Genomic DNA, 19,904 nt, shown 5'->3' with positions numbered 1-19,904 from the left:
AGAATGAATTACAGAAAATGGAACTAAAAAATGAATTCAGAGATGCCAAATTAGGGGGGTCCCTTTTTATAAATACATTGAGTAAATCATGATCATTGGATTAAAAATATTTTGGACGCTCAGGATTGAGCCACGTCATCGGTCAACAGTACGCAGTTTGACCACGCGGTTTGAATAGTGACACAGTTTGAACAGTGACGCGGTTTGGTTGTAAGTTATCATGTGTATATGCATGTACCGTACGCACAAATTTTGGTGCACTAACATGTTGCCACGTCACCGATTAACAGTACATAAGAATTTTAGTCCTATAAAATCATGACACCTCCTCAGTCAAGGCCACATCATCGGTCAATGCCATGTCATCGTTCCATATATATGAATAGTGTCGTGAACAGTAACATGGATAGTACCGTACATGTGAACAGTGTCATTTTTCCTTTTATGTCCTCTTAAGGTTTTCGACTGTTCTGAGTTCAAAAGTGATGTCTGTTTTGCCATCTAAACTCTCGTTCATTGTGAAATGACCATAATGCCCCTAAAATACATAAAATACTTAATTATAATACAACACACATAATTAAATCACAAGAGACTTAAATACATAAAAATAGGAATGTTAGTGAAACTTGAAGTGTAAAATGACGATTTTCTCCATCATAAATATATACTTTCTAACACTCAACACACCGTCCAACCAGCTTATTGCTAGTCCCTAGAAAATAAAGCGAAAACAAAATTCAAACCCAAAATGATTTTTTTTTAAACAATCGTGTTTATTCAATTAGACTAATGATAGCAATCAAATAAAAGTATAAGCATTATCTTTAGTCTAAAGAAATATCACTCCCATGTCAACCATCAACATGCATCAGTCCAGCAGACTTTGTCATAGCTACTTTCAAGAATGACATGTCAAACCCCAAAATCTCACTGGAAGTAGCGACACTCTCACAAGGAAATTAAACCTAATAAAAATAGTCACTCCAATGAGTGCTAAATTTGAGAGAAAATAATAAAGAAGTAATATCGCACACTCTCACTAAGATGAAAGAAATATACCCATAGCTTAGAAATAATACGGTCTTAAGTCAAACAAAAATGCTAGTCAACCCAATTTATTTATTTATTTATTTTCTTTTTTTCCTTCTTTTTTATGCACCACTACATGTTTTTAGTCCATATAACTAGCTTCTACTTTAGACTATAGCTCCTTAAAATCAGGAAGGACTTTTATAAGGATGTAACATAGGCTAGGGACATGGCTTAAATGAAGGAAAATAGGAAAAACAAACTAGATGTTTGAGAAAAAGTGGAGTTATTTGGAAATCACAAGGTACATTTTATTTATATTTTTTTTCTCTTTTTTTTCTTTTTTCTCTTTTTTTTGAGTTTTTTTTTTGTATGGCACAACTTTACTGAATAAAATATTTATTTAAATTTTTCTCAAACATGAATAGGTGATGGAACTTGTAAGCTATCGGGTAATACTCCAAATCAGAGTAGGTCAAGATGATAAGTTGACAAAGAAAATAATTTTTTTTAAGGGTTAAAAGGGTTAACTATGGATATTTCACAAAAGGGATGGCTAGAAAGGCTCAAACGGGTCAAAGATGGTCGTTCCGTCATCTTTTAGGGCTCTAAATAATCTTTCATATCTACTAATTAAATGGACCTTCAGATGTAGCAATACATTTTTTTCTTTTCTCTTTTTTTAATTTTATTTAACCATTTTTTTTTAGGATTGACTCAAAGGAAATCTAGAGATCATGGATAAAATAATAAACTACTAAACTGTATGAAAAATAGGCAAAAAGGGGTTACTCTCCAAGAAAAATGACAGGCACAAAAACTCTTGGTATTCATTATGACATGTGAATTTCTTCAAGCAACTCATATTTATCTCTGACATCAACATGTAGAGTAGCAAACATGGCGTAACATCAGTTAAGACCAAAGATAATACAAATACCAAAATTTGAAAGTCATCATATCAACTAATGTTAGAAAAAAATCACACATTTTTTTTAAAGTTCAAACGACATTCTAAATATTCTAAATATGGAAAGAAAATATGCTTGCTGAAAGGTGAAAATGATGTAGAAAAACTAATTAGGAAAGTTACACTTAAAATTATAGAAAAAGAAAAATTTTTTTTTAACCAAGAAGATGCATTTCTAGAGTTACTACACTCTATATTCAGCCATCTTCAACATAAAAAGTTAGCCACGGTTAGTCTCTACAACAAAAAATAGTAAAAACTTAACCAAGATTTCACAATTGTCAACTATTCCCTCCCCCAACCAGAACGAAACATTGTCCTCAATGTTTTAAAGGAAAGAAGTAAAGTTTAGAAGACATCACCTAGGTGGTACAATACAGAAGAAAATACTTTTTTGTTGCATGGTTAAGAAATACGATGAAGCCATCATAAAAGTTATTGACATTTAACAAACCGATGGATTTCTGGTGAATGTTCACATGAGCCCAAGATGCTAATGTGATAAGTGCCTCTAGAGCTGCAAGATCTCCTGGTAGGAAAATAAAAGCATCAGCATGATTTAGCATTTCAGTTATTGTCTCTTGCATACCTGAGACGACTAACTCTTCTCCAGTCAGTTAGTCAAATAAACTGCCCAAAGGTTTTAGGGCTCTTGGGATGATGCCTAACACTTGGCTTCCTTTGACAAAAGCAGTTTTTGAGACCAATTTTGATAAACCTCGATTACCTCCTCCATACACGAAGTGTAATTTTCTCTCTGCTATACTTTAACTAAGATCTATGGATACCTCAACGAACTTTTTATGTTTGCCACAGTTAAATCCAGAAAGCACACAAATGTTCTTGAATTGTTTATTGAGAGTAGTTGCCATTGAGATACTTCTAAAAAAAAATTTGTTAGTGCTTAACAAAAAAAATCATATTTAAGAATCTTGGTGACAGTAGGTCACAATTGTGTATGAGGTAGCATGTCTGTGTCAATTAAAGCGTAAAGCACATGGCTCGAGAGTAAAAAAGGAAACAGTAAAATAGAAAAAACAAACAGTGATAAAATAAAATTATTAAAGACGAGAATGCAAATGATAAAACAACAGTAAAATAAAACAACAGTGAAGTAAAAGGATATTTAGAGGTAGTTGGAACTGTGGCTCACATCTTCTTCTAGTTTTACGTCCAGAAACGGCTTGAACGCCCTCTATGGGTCGAGGATAGGCTTCCCATCCAATTTTCTTATAAACTGACAAATAGGGTCGTTTATAGTCAGATTCTCAAGACTATATTGTGCATGCTCTTTCTCTAATAATGGGCATAACTGGAGAATCGCTCCTTATACATATCCATTGGGATGCGTTTCAAGAGACAAAAGGATATCATCCAATGACTCCTTATTCAAGCCAACCCTAATGAATTGAATCTTATCTTTCCTGTTATCGGACACCATTCCTAAAGAACATAGTTTTTTATCACATCTCATTCTAGCACACTTATGACAAACAACAGAAATTCTTCGAGCTCTTCGTTTTCTTGCTAGAATCTTGTTTTTGTCCATACCTTCACCTTAGAATATCAGTTATTATAGGAAATTGAAGTAACCGACTTGATTGTCACGGAGTACCGTTATCCGCCACTTAACTGGGGTAACAAACTAAAACACACAAACAGAATAAAAAACTAAAACACCCAAAGAAAATTACAATTGTCCTCTTATTGAATTTACCTCAAGCTCCAACTAAATGTCGAAAATACCTCATTCAATGTCTCTAAGTTGTCTTTTTAAATCTTCAACATGGGATACTAACTTTGGTGGTTGTGGAGCTCAAGTATGATGTGTTTTACAAAATCAAATCAGGCTTCTGAGTGAAGTCGTCTAAGAATGTCTAGAATGATCTATTTAGGTGAGGCACCCATGATTAACAATGATAAGAGAAAACTTAATGATTAAACAAACATGCTTATACAAAAATAATTTCAATTAGCAAAATAATAGTAAAAACAAAGAAAAAAATCAAATCACCGAAAAGAAAGAAAAATCTTAATTTAAATCTAGTGGGTCACTCAAAGTTATTTTGCTGTCCTCTCTACGTGGTTGGTACTCTAGATATGGCTTTAATCTTTGACCATTAACTTTAAAAGTGACACCGTTCTTTGGGTCCTTAATTTCAATTGCTCTATGTGGAAAAATAGTGTGAACAATAAAGGGGCCAGACCATCGAGAGCGTAACTTACCTGGGAATAGGTGCAAGCGAGAATTGAATAAAAGTACTTTCTGACCTGGGGTAAAAGATTTTCTCAAAATTTGTTTGTCATGAAAGACTTTCATTCGCTGCTTGTAAATCTTGGCATTTTCGTATGCATCATTGCGAATTTCTTTAAGTTCTACCAACTGTAATGTTCTTTCTGAGCTAGCTTGCTGCATGTCAAAGTTGAATTTCTCGATGGCCTAGTATGCACGATGCTCGAGTTCCACAGGTAGGTGGCAAACTTTTCCATACACTAGCCTATAGGGTGACATCCCAATCAGGGTCTTGAAAGCCGTTCTCTATGCCCATAATGCATCATCGAGTCTTAATGACCAATCTTTTCTATCTGGCCTCACCGTCTTTTCTAATATGTGCTTTATTTCTCGATTGGATATCTCAACTTGGCCACTGGTTTACGGATGATATGTGGTCGCCACTTTATGAGTGATGAAATACTTTGTCAAAAGAGTTTTGAATGCTTTGTTACAAAAGTGGGTACCACCATCACTAATTATTGCTTGAGGGAATCCAAAGCGTTAAACAATATTGCTTTTCAAAAATCCTATCACCACCTTGTGATCATTAGTTCTACATGGAATTTCTTCTACCCATTTCGATACGTAGTCAACAGCAAGGAATATGTACTGATGGCCAAAAGAAGGGAGAAAAGGTCCCATGAAGTCAATACCCCACACATAAAAAATCTGAAGCACTAAAATTGAATTTGGTGGCATCATATTCCTTTGTGTAATGCTCCTCATTCGTTAACACCTATCACATGAAGAGCAAAAAGTGTAAGTTTCTCGAAATATAGTTGGCCAATAGAAATCACATTGTAAAACTTTAATGGCTATTTTCTTAACGCTGAAATGGCCCCCACAAGCTTGTTCACGGCAGAATGAAAGGATATTTTGAAATTCATGTTCTGGGACACATTGTCTAACAATTTGATCTGCATAATACTTAAACAGATAAAGGTCATCCCAAAAGAAATTCTTTATTTCTGTAAAAAAAATTGGCCTTGTCTTGCTTGGTCTAATGCTTTGGAAGTTGACTTGTAACAAGATAATTAATTATATCAGCATACCATAATACTACTTCCACACTCATTAATTGTTCATCTGGAAATGACTCATTCAATGTTAATGGTTCTGTAATTGTGTCAAAATGGAGACGAGAGAGATGGTCAGCCACAATATTTTCTATGCCTTTCTTATCTTTAAATTCCAAGTCGAATTCCTGCAAAAGTAACACCCGATGAATTAGTTTAGCTTTTGCATCTTTCTTTGTGAGAAAATATTTAAGAGCAGCATGATTTGTAAACACAATTATTTTACAACAAATCAAATAAGATCGAATTTCTCTAATGCAAACACTACTGCTAGCATTTCTTTTTCAGTGGTTAAATAATTCAATTGTCCATCATTCAACGTCATACTAACATAGTACATAACATGAGGAATTCGATCAACTCTTTGTCCCAATACTGCTCCTATTGCATAATCAAATGCATAACACATGAACTCAAATGGTAAGCTCCAATTTGGGAGCTGAATGATGGGTGATGATGTCAACAACTGCTTTAGTTTTTCAAATGCCACAAGACATGAATCATCAAAGACAAAAGGTACATCCTTAGCAAGTAAATTGCATAAGGGTCTAGAAACGTTGCTAAAATCTTTAATGAAACGCCTATAAAAACCAGCATGCCCAAGGAAAAATCTTACTTCTCTGCCTGTTTTAAGTGGAAGAAGATTAGAAATGAGATCCATCTTGACTTTATCAACCTCAATACCTTTGCTCGAAATGATGTGACCGGGAACAATAACTTATTTTACCATAAAATGTCTCTTCTCCCAATTTAAGACTAAGTTTTTCTCTATACATCTCTGCAGAACTAATGTTAGATGATGTAAACATTGATCAAATGAGTCACCAAAAATAGAAAAGTCATCCATAAAGACTTCAAGGAATCGTTCAACCATACTAGAAAAAATGCTTAACATGCATCGTTGAAATGTAGCAGGTGTATTACATAATCCAAATCACATCCTCCTATATGCAAAAGTGCCAAAAGGGCAAGTGAAAATGGTCTTCTCTTGATCTTTTGGTGCTATAGGAATCTGATTATATCATGAGTAGCCATCTAGAAAGCAATAAAATTCATGGCCTACTAATTTATCAAGCATTAGATCGATAAATGGTAAAGGAAAATGGTCTTTACGTGTGACAGAATCCAACTTTCTATAATCAATGCATACACGCCATCCTGTAGTCACTCAAGTGGGTATCAATTCATTATCAGCATTGGTAACTACTGTGACTCCTGACTTTTTGGGGACAACTTGCACAGGACTGACCCATGAACTATCAGAAATAGAGCAAATGATACATGCGTCTAATAGTTTAAGGACTTCAGTTTTAACAACTTATTTCATATTAGGATTTAACCGACGTTGCATTTCCCTAATAAGTTTAGTATTTTTATCAAGGTGAAAGTAATGCATGCAGTCTATTGGGTTTATACATTTTATATCGATTATAGTCTATCCTAATGCTGCTTTGTGCTCTTTTAAAACATCCAACAACTTACTTTTTTGTTCGTCATTTAAGAATGATGAGATAATTACTGGCAGAGTGCTTTCTTCTCCCAAAAACGCATATTCCAAAGTGTTGGGTAATGGTTTGAGCTCGAGTTTCGGTGGTGCTTCTAATGATGGGATGAATTTCTTCTCTGATGGTGCTAGTTGTTCAACTCTTGACTTCCATTTATTAGTTTTCATGGATAGTGCTGAGTCTAGTAGAGCATTGACCTCATCGACTGATCAGTCAATATCAAAATCCAAACCAAAGTGAGTTAAATATGTTTGTAAATGGTTATCACAAAGGTTTGAAAAAAAAGTATTATCAATTAATGTTTCTATCAAATCCACATCAACAATTCCATCATCTGCATTGTGAGGTTGTTTGGCAATGTTGAAGATGTTTAGCTCCATAGTCATGTTACTAAAGAACAACTGCATATTTCCAGTCCTGCATTGAATGTGAGCATTGGCAGTTGCTAAGAAAGGTTGGCCTAGGATAATGGGGATGTGCTTCCGTGAACCCTGAATTGGTTAGTGTCAATTACAAGGAAATCAACAGGGAAATAAAACTTGTTTACATGGATTAGCACGTCCTCCACAATACCACGAGGTATTTTCGTGGACCGATCTGTAAGCTGTAACACCATTGGAGTTGGGTGTAATTCTCTCAGTCCAAGTTTCTTAAATACTAAGTAGAGTAACAGATTTACACTAACTCCTAAATCCAACAAAGCAATCTCAATTGTGTGGTTCCTATACTACATGGGATAATGGGGGAGCCTCAGTCTTTGTATTTTAGAGGAATTTTATGTTGGAGTATAGAACTAACGTTTTTTGTTAAAAAGACCTTATTTTGAACGTGAATGTTTCTCTTTTTAGTACAAAGGTCTTTAACTTGACATAAGATGACACTTGTTTTATAGCATCAAGCAAAGGAGTGTTAACACTTACCTATTCGAAGATTTCAAAAATCTCACCTGTGGATTTTCCTTTCTTTCCTTTAGTTAATCTCTGAGGAAATGGAGCTTTAGGAACATATTCTCGTAGGTTGATTTCTTCTTTCTCCTTTGATGATGATTCCTCAGCATTTACAGGTACAATTTAATTTGTTTTTGTCATCGGCATCTCCACTTTATTGTCGACTTCCTTCCCTTGTCGCAAGGTCATGACGACTTTGACCTCTCCATACTGTTGTTGTGAACTGGTACTTGTTTTATGCACTCCTTTAGGATTTTAGGATTAGGCACTAGTTGACTTAGAAATTTACCTTTCTCAACAGTCATTGCCAAAGTTTAAACTGAAGAAGCAAGTTATCCCACCATCTTCTCGAGGTTTGAAATTGATTGGGCTTGTGAGTTGAAGCCTGCTCTCATCCCATTTCGTAGTTCATCAAAGGTGCGGTTCTGTTGCTCGATCGTGTAGTGAGTAAGATTCTTGAGATTCTGGAATGCATCCTCCTATGGTCTGGGTTGAGAGTAGTTATGGTTCTGATTGTATGGTCTAAATGGGGGTTGAGATGCTTGAGGAACTTGAGGAATTTGTTGCATTGTTCAGACTTCACCTTCAACCCAAGCTTGAAAGAAAATTAGCTACTCATAATTGAATTAGGGGTAAAATGAGAATTTATTAAAATACGTAGAAAATACAAGATAGAGAAGGAATTACAGAAAATGAAACTCAAAAATGAATTCAGGGATGCCAAATTATGGGGAGTCCCCTTTTTGTAGATACATTAAGTAAATCATGGCCATTGGATTAAAAATAATTTAGATGCTTAGGATTGCGCCACGTCATCGATCAACAATACGTGATTTGAATAGTGACGCGTGACATGACTTAAAAGTGTTTGATTTACTCTCAAGTATAAGAGTGCCTAGTTATAATATATCTCGGTGAGTCCGAGGTCGATCCATAGAGAAAAGATTTAATTTGTTTAAATTACCCAAAAGATTAATTATATAAATTATTATTATTTTTCCTTTAATTTTATGATGGATTAAGTTTCATTGTGCCAAAATTTAATTTGTCTACAATAAGTCAAAATACCATTTTACCATGCTTTATATTTTGATAAAAAGAATTTATTGTGCCAAACTCCCTTGTTTGTCTACAAAAAATCAAAATCTCATAATATAAAATATGTACAAAATTAAATAGAAAATAATTTAATTTATAAAATTAAAAATAGAATTTCATTAAATCATATTTATTTCCTAAGAGTTTCACCTTCCCCTAACTATTAATATTTAGCTAAACATTTTTTTATAAAGGAAATTACTAAAATTGAAAAACACATAAGTAAAAATGGAATTTGAAAATTGAAATAAAACTAATTTTATTGATTGAAAATAAATTACAAAGAGAGATGAGAAGAAGAATTTGGGGGAAAAGAAGAGAAGAGAAGGTATGGAGAGGTGTGTTCACCCCCCCTCTATTTATACTAATACATGGTAAATCCACACCACACAAATAAAACATAAACCTAACTTATCCACTCAAGCATATCCAACACATTCCACTAACAATTACCATACCTAATATGATAAAAACTTATAATTTTACAATTACCACATTTACCGTGGTAAAAACGTAAAACAAATACAACAAAAGTCTTGGATCCTCCTCGACAATGACATAATTTCTCGGACTTCTGGAATCCAAATTTGACATCCATGTATTTGTTCGGAGCCTCAAATTGTATGAAATTATTATTTTTACCTAAAAAACGCACAAAAATACACAAAATCAAATATTTAGAAACATAATTGGAAATTCACGATATGTTACACAATTTCAAATATAAATTACATTAATAAAACAAAATAACATTTTTATCTCTTAATAAACATACAATTTTTAACACTAATCACACCCCCCAACTAGCTTATTGCTAGCTCCTAGCAATTAAAGCGTTATATTAACTTAAGATTTACAAAATTCACATGCAAGTTAATAGTTGTTCATCTATCCTCTAAACTATCAAATAAATAAACTCTCCAAATTTTTATTTTTTTTTAACTCTTGGTCATCCACTCATTATCTAGAATATCATAAACCTTTTTTTGTGTTCAAGTAATTAACACAATACTTATGGTGTTTTATTAAAAGAAAACAACATTTTCATTCTAAAACTCATTAAAAATTCTATCTTCAGGCAGCAGATTATTCAAGTTTTTTTTTCTTTTTTTTAACCCATGTAGCGAGTTTTAGGTCAGTGACTCCCAGACCAGTTGACCTTAGGGCACTAGGTGTTGAAACACCCCTACGGACTTAATTACTTGGGTTTTTAATAAATAACCAAACAATATATCTATAACCCATGTAGTGAGCTTTAGGCCAGTGACTCCCAGACCAGTTGACCTTAGGGCATTAGGTGTTGAAACACCCTTACAGACTTAATTACTCGGGTTCTAGATATAACAAAATTAAATTCATTCAATTTTTTTCTTTTTTTTGAATTTTTTTTTTTGCAATATACACTTTCTACCACCTTAGATATTATTCCTAATAAATTAAAAGAACTAAATACTGCAAAAATTTTAACTTACAACCCACTAGTATGTGTCATAGTGTGTGTGTGAAGAATGATTTAATAATACCTGTTAAATGAGTAAACAACGAAATAACTTTATAACCAAATGAAGGAGAGTTCACAAATTTGAGTAATTCAAAGAAAAGGGAACAAAAACAACTTATTATGAATTTTAAAATCAAAATATAATACAACAAGACTATTAGGATGCGTCTAAAAAGTTGTGACTCTTTACACAGCCATCCTAGACACAAAAAAAATTATTGATTGTTTTTGGTTTTTTTTTTGGGTTTTTTTTTAAAAAAAAATAAACACACCTATTTACAATTTACGTCAATTATTCCTTCCCCCAACCTAATTTAAACATTATATACATGCATAAAGATGAAAAAGATAAAGAAAACATAAATAATAAAAGAAGAAATAGGAAAGATCACACCCGAACAACCCGCTGAAGATGAGTTTCTAGAGTCCCTACACCCCATATTCTGCCATCTTCGACAAAAGCATTACTAGGATTTGCTATATTCCACAGCTGTCAACTATTCCCTCCCCCCAACCTGAACAAGACATTGTCCTCAATGGCTTAAAGGAAAAAAAGTAGAGTTTAGAAGACACAACCTCATAGCTCCAAGAAGATTGTTACAACTGAACAATTAAATCTAATTTGTACTTCTTACTAGGGCTAGGGTTACCATCATTAGTCAACCATTCCAAGGCCAAGGTCTTAGGATCTGGCTCTGGTTTGTAAGCTTGTAAGAGATCAAGTAACTCATTAGCAGTAGAAGCACAAACAAAAAGAGTTTTCACAGAGATTGAAATAAAATGATTCTTAATTGCATGGTTAATGAATGTGAGCAACCCATCAAAAATATTATTAACATTTAGTAAATCGATGGGTTTTTTTATGGATGTTTAAATGGGCCTATGATGCAAATGTAATCAATGCCTCTAAAGTTGCAAGATCTCCTGGCAAGAAAATGAAAGTGTCAGCATGATTTAACATCTCAGTTATTCATTCTTGCATACTTGAGACAACTAACTCTTCTCCAATTAGTACATCAAACCTGCATCCCAAAGGTTTTAAGGCTTGTGGAATGATACCTAGTACCTGGTTTCCTCTAATAAAAACAGCTTCTGAGACAAATTTTGATAACCGACGGTCACCTCCTCCATATACAAGGTGCAGTTTCCTCTCAGTTATGGCACGACCAAGATCTACAACTGCTTGAACAAACTCTTTGTATTTTCCATAATGAAATCCCGAGAGCACACAAAATGTTTTTGAATTGTCTACTCAAAGATGCTGCCATTAGAATAACCTTCAAAAACAAGATGTAAGTGGTTTGGAAAAAGAGCTCTTATTTAAAGATCTGAGTGACAGACAAAATGAGAAACAACCGTAAATGGGTTGGTTTATTTTTTAGATGACGCGTAAAGCTCATGTCTCAATTATTCAAAAGCAAACAGTAAAAAGAAAAACAAACAGTGAAAAGAAAAAGTAAAAGAAAACAAATCATGATTAAATACATAATCACACCATTAAATGCAATAATGCAAATGATAAAAGAACAGTAAAGTAAAAGGATATTTACTGGTAGTTGTGATTGTGCCTCACATCTTCCTCTGGTTTTACGTCCAGTAACGGCTTGAACGCCCTCTATGGGTCGAGGATAGGCTTCCCACCCAGTTTTCTTATAAACTAGCAAACAGGGTCTTTTTGAGTCAGATTCCCAAGACTAAATTGTGCACTTTTGTTTTGGAATAGTCTCCATAACCTGTGTATCTCATATTGCACATGTCCGCTTTGATGCGTCTCAAGAGATCGTAAGATATCATCCAACGATTCCTTACTCATGCCATCTTTGACGAATTTAATTTTATCCTCTCGACTATCAGAAACCATTCCTAAAGATTTACAAACTTATAGTCTGCAACTAAATCGTACACAATTATGACATTTTGAGCCAAGTCGTTTAGTTCTCCTTTTCTTAGCAAAAGTACTTTTACCAAAACCAGGCATGTAAGAAGCAAATGGATCAGAAAACTCACCAGCTAATCAGACTTTTGCTTCAATTAACTAACGAATGTCAGAAGGAATGCCATTGATCATTAACAAACGCAGTCGTTCACAACGAGCTTTGTAAATTTTCCTGAGGGCATTCTGAGGGAGAGAAGGAAAACGCTTATACAATTTATGTTGTATTTCTTCCATGCTTGATTTTCAGATTTCAGTTGTTGTGGGAAACTGAGAATACCGACTTAAGAAGTCACGGTGTACCGTTATCCGCCATTTATATGGCAAAATAAATCAAAACACACCAAAATCAAATCTGCAAAATCAAATCAAACGTGAAAGTGAACAACAAAAAAAGAAACATAATATGTACAAAGGAAAATGAACTTACATTCATCCTCTCATTCAGTTAACCTCAAGCTCCAATTGAAATTCATATATGCCACGCTCTATTGCTCTAAGTTGTCTTTCTTGATCCTCAACGTAGGCCACTAATTCTGGTGGTTGTCGTTCCCAAATTGGATGTGATTTACAACTTTGTATCAATCTTCTCAAGTGAAATTTTATTCGTAAAACTCTTTTAAGATGTGTAAACAGAATATTCCTAATTGAGGTACTCATGATGTATGAAGATGAAGAAAACACAATTATTAAACACACTTAAGTAAGAAACATCACAACGCATATCATTCAAGACAGTCAAACAATTCAAACGGTAAAACAACAGTGAAAAGTTAAAATACTCATTAAAAACTTAATCAAGATTTTGTGGGTCACTCAAATTTATTTCGGTGCTTGGTTCATGTGGTTGGTATTCCAGATAGGGCTTTATTCTTTGACCATTAACTTTAAATGTGACACTGTTTTTTGGATTCTCAATTTCTACAGCCCCATGTGGATATACATTTTTTACAATAAATGGGCCACTCCACTTTGACTTTAACTTTCCTGGAAACAAATGAAGACGAGAATTATAATGCAACACTTTTTGACCAATTTCAAATGTTTTTTGAAAAATTCTTTTATCATGAAAAATTTTTGTTCTTGCCTTAATAATTCTTGAATTTTCATATGCATCATTTCCTAATTCCTCAAGCTCATTCAATTGTAATTTCCGCACATTACCAACATCATCCAAATTTGAATTAAAAGCTTTAATAGCCCAAAATGATTTATGTTCAAGTTCAACAGGTAAGTGACAAGGTTTACCATAAACTAGCCGATAGGGTGACATTCCTAAAGATGTTTTAAATGCAGTACGGTATGCCCAAAGTGCATCAGTCAATCGAAGAGACCAATCTTTGCGGTTTGGGTTGACTGTTTTTTTCTAAAATTTGTTTTATCTCCCTATTTGCTAGTTCAAGTTGACCATTTGTTTGATGATAAGGGTAGCAACTTTATGTGTAATTCCATATTTTTTCATTAAAGACTCAACTGACTTATTACAAAAATTCCTACCTCCATCACTAATAATGGCTCGAGCGATTCCAAATCGACTTAGAATGTTTTCTCTTAAAAATTTAACGACAGTTTTACTATCATTATTTCGACAAGACATTGCTTCAATCCATTTTGAGACATAATTAACTGCCACTAATATGTACACAAATCCAAAAGATGGTGGAAATGGACCCATGAAATCAATTCCCCAACAGTCAAATATTTCAATTTCAAGTATGGGGTTTAAGGGCATCATGTTTCTTTTAGTAATTGATCCTAATTTTTGACAGTTTTCACAAGGTTTGCAAAATTCATATGTGTCTTTAAAAAAATCTAATTACATCTTAACCTTACATTTGTCCCACTAATAATCCCACTAATAAAATATAAACCTAACTTATCCACTCAAGCATATCCAACACATTCCACTAACAATTACCATACCTAATATGATAAAAACTTATAATTTTATAATTACCACATTTACCGTGGTAAAAACGTAAAAAAAATACAACAAAAGTCTTGGATTCTCCTCGACAATGACATAATTTCTCGGACTTCCAGAATCCAAATTTGACATCCATGTATTTGTTCGGAGCCTCAAATTGTATGAAATTATTATTTTTACCTAATAAACACACAAAAATACACAAAATCAAATATTTAAAAAATAATTAGAAATTCACAATATGTTACACAATTACAAATATAAATTACATTAATAAAACAAAATAACATTTTTATCTCTTAATAAACATACAATTTTTAATACTAATCAACGCGGTTTGAACAATGACGCGGTTTGGTTGTAAGTTATCCCGTGTATATGCATGTACAGTACGCATGATTTTTAGTGCACTAGCATGCTGCCACGTCATCAATTAACAGTATATAAGAATTTTAGTCTCATAGAATCGTGACACCTCATCAGTCAATGCCACATCATCATTCCGTAAATGTGAACAATGTCATGAACAGTAACATAGACAGTACCATACATGTGAATAATGTTATTTTTCCTTTTATGCTCCTCCTAAGGTTTTCAATTGTCTTGAGTTCAAAAGTGATGTCCATTTTGTAGTCTAATCTCTCATTTATTGTGAAATGACCATGATGCCCATAAAATACTTAATTATAATACAACATATATAATTAAATCACAAGAAACTTAAATACATAAAAATAGGAAAGTTAGTGAAACTTGAAGTGTAAAATGATAAATTTCTCCTTTATAAATATACACTTTCTAACACTCAACATAATACGATCTTAAGACCAGACTCGGGACTGGACTGTGAGGATTTACATAACCCAGGATATAAGCTTCTTGATGTTGTGCAAATTTTAATGTACTCGCAAGCGCACGAATCTATTGTAGTATAGATCAATGGTGACGAGTGTCGATCCCACGAGGAGGTGGATTTTAATTATATGTAGAATTAATTTTGTAAATGGGTGGTTGAAATTGTGGTGGAAGTGATTTAAATTATCCTAAAATTGGAATTGCAATGGCGAGAATAAATTGAAGCGAAATCTATTGAAATGACGTACTTGGGTATCTGGATCCGTATCAACATGCATCATGGGCTAAATAATCCTTATTAATGCCAATTAAATCATGAGGGGGGAATCCACACCTCATGAACCACGCTCTAATCAATATGGTGCTAAGGGCTTACCGTGCCAAATAATAATAACCTTATACTAGAGAGCCGGTGTAACCAAGGCGGTACTAGACAAGATTAGTATTATTTGTCGACGAGAAGTCAAAACATCCACAAAAACTAGAGGGGAAGAGAAAATAAATTTACCAAATTAAGCCCATGACACATGTTGAGACTTCACCTTCAACCCAAGCTTGAAAGAAAATTAGCCACTCATAATTGAACTAGGGGCAAAATGGGAATTTATTAAAATATGAAGAAAATACAAGATGGAGAAGGAATTACAGAAAATGGATCCCAAAAATGGATTTAGAGATATCAAATTAGGGGGGAGAGGCCCCCTTTTTATAGATACATGGAGTAAATCATGGCCATCGGATTAAAAACAGTTTGGACGCTCAGGATTGCGCCACGTCATCAGTCAACAGTCCATGGTTTGACCATGCGGATGAACAGTAACACGGTTTGACCCGACTTTGAACAGTAACGCGGTTTGACCCGGATGAACAGTAACGCGGTTTGGTTGAACATAATCCTGTGTGATGCATGCACCGTACGCGAGATTTTTCGTCCACTGATATGCTGCCACGTCACCATCAACAATACATAAGAATTTTAGTCCAACAGGATCGTGACACCTCATCAGTCAATGCCACATCATCGGTCAATGCCACATCATCATCCGTCTATGTGAACAGTGTCGTGAACAGTAACGTATACAGTACCATACACGTGAATAGTACCGTACATGTGAATAGTGTCATTTTTCCTTTTATGCTCCTCCTAAGGTTTTTGACCGTCCTGAGTTCAAAAGTGATGTCCGTTTTGCCGTCTAATTTCTCCTTTATTGTGAAATGACTATAATGCCCCTAAAATACATAAAATACTTAATTAAAATAAAACACATGTAATTAAATCACAAGAAGGTTAAATACATAAAAGTAAGGGTTGTTAGTAAGACTTGAAATGTAAAATGACGGTTTTCTCCTTTATAAATATGCATTTTCTAACACTCAACACTTGACTGTGGTAAAACACCAAGAATAAATGCGGCATGAACTTTAAATATTATCTGAAAAGGAAGAGGAGACAGAAAAAATATACGTTAGGTGATTTTCACGCCAATGGCATATAGTGCCTATAGGTAACTAGGTCAAAGAATGGCACAGTCTCAAATTTCAACTCCTTTATGGAGCCCCTCATTCTCCCTCTGAGCACTCTCAAGATCCTATCTAAGTGCAAGTCATGGTGAGCAAACCACCTATAGCTACTACCATAGAGTATCTACTTAATTTCATAAAGAAACAAAACAGAACAAGACAGTCAAACAATCGTCAAGATAAGAACAACATATTACAACCTTCAAAACACAATCAGTGAACAGATAACTTAAAAACAGATTTGTCCCCATCAACTAGCAAGATAAAGTCTCTTTTCAAATGGCAATCTCCAAAAATATAGGGGTAAGGACAGAGCGGCAATCTTTACCACCTCCAAGTCTCACAATTTAGAATATCATTACAAGTACCTGCACACTTTATAGGCATTTTTTAATTACACAGTTTTGGAAATGATTACCAAATCCAAGAAATGAACACATATGCATGTCATATTTTGATGCCAAAACAAGGAGCATAAAAAATACCATCTCAGTAATTCGTTTGAGTTGATCTTCATATGATTTTTGCATTTGCTCCTATTGATCTTCATATGATTTTTGCAGCTGCTCCTTCAGCTTTGAAATTTCTCGTTCTTAATATTTCTTGAGAGAAAAAAAGAAATAAAAACACAATCAGTGAACAGATAACTTAATGACTTATTGATCATGGAGTTTAGTAGCCCTTGTCTGAGTAGAAAAAAAAAAAAAGACGTTATCGTGACATATTCAGAAAGATGCAGCACATAATTCTATCACGATTGTAATGAAGTCACCTTTAACTTAGCAAAGATTTCGTTTGTATATGGCTGCCCATAATTCTGCACGATCACAAAGTTAACCAGAGAAAAAAGCTTCCCAACCTGCTCAGTTCTCTTGGGCGCATCCTTGGTCTTGTTATCAAAAAGCACCCACCTATTATCACATAGTTGAAGGATCTCCTAAAAGAATGGAAAAATGATCAAGAATAAAGCAAATGTTAGCCCCTTTCGTAAACATTGACAAACCAATCAAACACTTGTAGTCTCCAAAAGTTTGAAAGATATTCAGTTGACAAAATTTGTTTTTATTGTGATCATTGGTACTTCATGTCATGCATCCCCTAAAACTATTTAAGGGCAAGCAATAATCAAATTTTAATAATTAATTCCATTCTCCTTATGTTGGAATTTTACGTCCATCAAATTTTAAGACACTAAAGGGTGATTAGCATTCCATATAACAGAAAATAATAATAATCTGCATATATTCCAGTGAAAAGCATTGACCCAATCAAAATCAGTGGCTACAAATCAGTAGTTGCCTCTTCACTAGGCAAATTTATACATTTAGAAAAAAGCATGAAAGACTGTACTATTGCCATAAACAAACTCAAGTGACCAAGGCTCAAAACTGCCAAAAGAAGTGAGCATATTTTCTATGGCATCTACATAATTGACCTAATTTTGCAACATTATAATTAAAAAATTTTGATTCCTTCAAACTACAAAAATTAGTAAAATAAGTTAAACAAAGTTCCCTTCAACAATAAAATAACCCGATTTTGTTAATTGCGAAGCTACAACTTGAAGGGGTCTTATTTTCATTTTTGTTATTTTTCTTCCTACTCCTAAACTTGAAAAGTATTAGGAACCAAATTCATCAAGTAAATTCTAAAAATAAGAGATTTGCATATTGAAACTGAAAAAAGAGATTTGCATGTTGAAACTAAAGAAAGATCTCACATTGAAATTTAGACACCAATTTTGAGGCTAGAATCCACAGGGATTTTTAAGAGAATTTTAAATCTTATAAAGTTAGCCTTCATATTTTATTCCAACAACGCCTAATAAAATGGATCTGTATAGCAAGTCATATCCTCCTTGGCGCACTTCTAAAATCTTAAAAGTAGGTTAATTTTAAGCATATAAATCAAAGAGGTGCATATTTTAAGGAAGAAACAAATGAACACATTAATAGAATAAGAACCAAAAATAAATAACAGATGAAATCAAACAATACAAATAAGAAAAGCATAAATGCTTAGCAAATGAATGAATGACATCTCATTCAAAGACATTAAAATATAACTAAAATTAAGTAACGCCAGCAGAAAATTACCAACCAATCACCTCTCCGGTTAATCCCGCATCGTAGAAGAAAACCATTTAGGAAATGAAGCCCCATTGAAAATGGAATTTTAAGACGGCTGGACTACTATAAACCTATCTAGTATTTTCAGCATGCATATATTCATAATAAACTTCCAATATTCCAACCGTATAGGAGATAAAACTTCACAAAAGAACCAACCTAAGACAAATTGATCAAAATGACTAATGAAATTATCGAAAACTATTGCCGTTCAGAAACAAACCTTTAAAGGCTTTGGACACTCACGACCCAAGTAATCTTCTAACGTTTCGTCATTATCTTCAAGTTCATCCTCTTCTGAAAACAACAATCATATAGTCAAAAAACATTTTCCCGAACAAGGTCTGCAAACTGTGTTGTGCAACTTCTTCCTCTTGAGAAAAACGACTTCTAACAGAGAAAACTACAAGGACTGCATGGATCTCATCCTTGGCCATGCCGATACATTTGACAATTTCCTTGCCAACAAACTCGGAGCCAGCAGAAAAATCAAATAGTCCTGCAATTGCTCATAACATCAATCTACTTTCTTTTTTCTTTTTTTTTCACTACCATAACATCAATCTACTTACCACCGCAACATCAACAAGCATGGAAATGGAATATCTAGGCAACGACATTAGTAAGTTACCAGTGGTATCAATGACATTAACAACTTGGCCATCTTTGAGCACGATTCTGTGCATTTCACAAGTACTAGTAACACTAGACGAGCTCGCCCTCCACTTGAAGGCTCTTCTTCCAAGAATACTATTGCCCGTTGCACTTTTGCCATTGCCAGTATGGCCAACTAAAACCACAGTTCGCACCCCATTAGATGGAGAAGTAAGCTCCCAATCATCATCAATTGCACTTCCTCCCATCGTATAAAAAATTTCAATTTACTTGCAATGCATTTAAAATATCATACCACTTCATATTGAATTAAGTCTTTATCATTATACAATAAGAAACAAGATTTAGTTACCATACCCTTACAATTTCACTCCGTGAAAACCTATGTTTGTTATTACTTTAAATATTATCGAACCGAACATGAAAAAATTCGTAAAAATATTAAAAATAAAAATCATTCAGACCACGACAATATAATTTAATTTAAAATCTTGATAAAACTATGATGATATTGATATAC

General features: G+C 33.7%; 1 pseudogene; it reads right to left on the bottom strand.

Annotated features, from left to right (window-relative positions):
* Positions 1 to 16,596: 16,596 nt before the first annotated feature.
* LOC102614344 (immune-associated nucleotide-binding protein 9-like) lies at positions 16,597 to 19,632 on the bottom strand (annotated as a pseudogene).
* Between the last annotated feature and the right edge of the window lie 272 nt (positions 19,633 to 19,904).

The sequence above is a fragment of the Citrus sinensis genome, chromosome 3 (genome assembly GCF_022201045.2).
Source record: "Citrus sinensis cultivar Valencia sweet orange chromosome 3, DVS_A1.0, whole genome shotgun sequence".
Taxonomy (NCBI): Eukaryota; Viridiplantae; Streptophyta; class Magnoliopsida; order Sapindales; family Rutaceae; genus Citrus; species Citrus sinensis.
Note: the sequence above shows the minus strand (reverse complement) of the source record. Positions and strands in the feature narration are given on the sequence as shown.